At 36.7% G+C, this 1206-nt stretch overlaps 1 protein-coding gene across 1 annotated transcript in view; it reads left to right on the top strand.

The window, feature by feature from the left end:
- Positions 1 to 221: 221 nt before the first annotated feature.
- Positions 222 to 1206, top strand: part of PARD3B (par-3 family cell polarity regulator beta) — a 443996-nt gene continuing 443011 nt past the window's right edge. The window contains exon 1 of the mRNA XM_012661223.1: positions 222 to 329. The gene's annotated coding sequence lies outside the window, so the exon portion shown is untranslated. The remainder of the gene's footprint in view (positions 330 to 1206) is intronic.

The raw sequence follows: 1206 nt of genomic DNA on the forward strand, positions 1-1206 counted from the left end.
TTTAAGGGCTTTTTTTCTTTTCATGAGTTGTTTTCTTTTCTTTTTGGGGGGTATGGATTTAAGTAACAAAGAGTTGCCTGAATACAAAGCATGATTTCTTTCATAAATAGAAATCAATACTTATTTCTGTATAGTTGCAAGCAGAGAAATAATTAGCATATTATTATTCAGTAATTTTATTTCAACTTATATTTTGCATTTAGGATTCTAGGACTCTTCATCCGAGGCATTGAAGAAAACAGCAGGTCCAAGCGGGAGGGACTGTTTCATGAAAATGAATGTATCGTAAAAATCAACAATGTGGATCTTGTAGACAAAACCTTTGCTCAGTAAGCATTTTTCCGTTGTTTTATTTGCTTTATTGATCCCAAGAATGGTTATAATCATTACTGAACTCATTATGAGCAAAATTGTAGGTAGAATTTCTGGTCAGTTCCCTTTGAATGACCCCAGGACATCCACTTTCAAATGCATCTTATGTTTTAGCATACTCCAAGGTGGCCCACACACATCTCTCGGACAACTCTGAGAATGGTAAACCACAGAATATAGCAAGCCTTCCTGCCTGGTTGTCTTCCTTGGGCACCGATGGACGGTTTGTTTTTCTTGGGCTACGGGTCAGTTAGACTGGTATTTAATGGCTCTTTTCACAGACTGTTAGTTCAGCTTATTAATTAACTTACTTGATGTCAGCAGTCTTCCTTAACCTGAAAAATCTATGAGCAATGTCTGTGAGGACTCACTGAGTAATAGAAACAAATAGAAAAAAAATTAAAATGTTCTCCCTCAAGAGACTATCTCTCTGCATGTGAAAACGTTATAGGAGTAGCTTCCTGTACTGAAGGATTAGAGGATACAGTAGTCTGGTGCATACATATCTTTAAAATGTATGTTGGCATTGCAGCAGGATTCTGGAACAAGGGAATACATACTAATACTCCTTAGTGATTATCACCAGCCTGTCTTGTTTCTCACCGAAAGAACTCCTAACACATGTCCTCTCTGGGCATTAGTTGCCAATATTGCGTGTGTAGATGGAGAAGGGAATGAGTGGTTGTGGGTAGAGAGAAAGTAGGCGCTGGCTGCTTAAGTGTAGAAAGAAATGAAGCTTTTAAAGAATCTATTTTATTGAAATAATGATAGGCAAAATTATAATTATTATTAGTGATGATATTATTTGTGCTTTTTACGAGGACTTGATAGGTA

This window comes from Propithecus coquereli, unplaced genomic scaffold (assembly GCF_000956105.1).
Source record: "Propithecus coquereli isolate 6110/MARCELLA unplaced genomic scaffold, Pcoq_1.0 Scaffold70, whole genome shotgun sequence".
NCBI classification, from domain to species: Eukaryota; Metazoa; Chordata; class Mammalia; order Primates; family Indriidae; genus Propithecus; species Propithecus coquereli.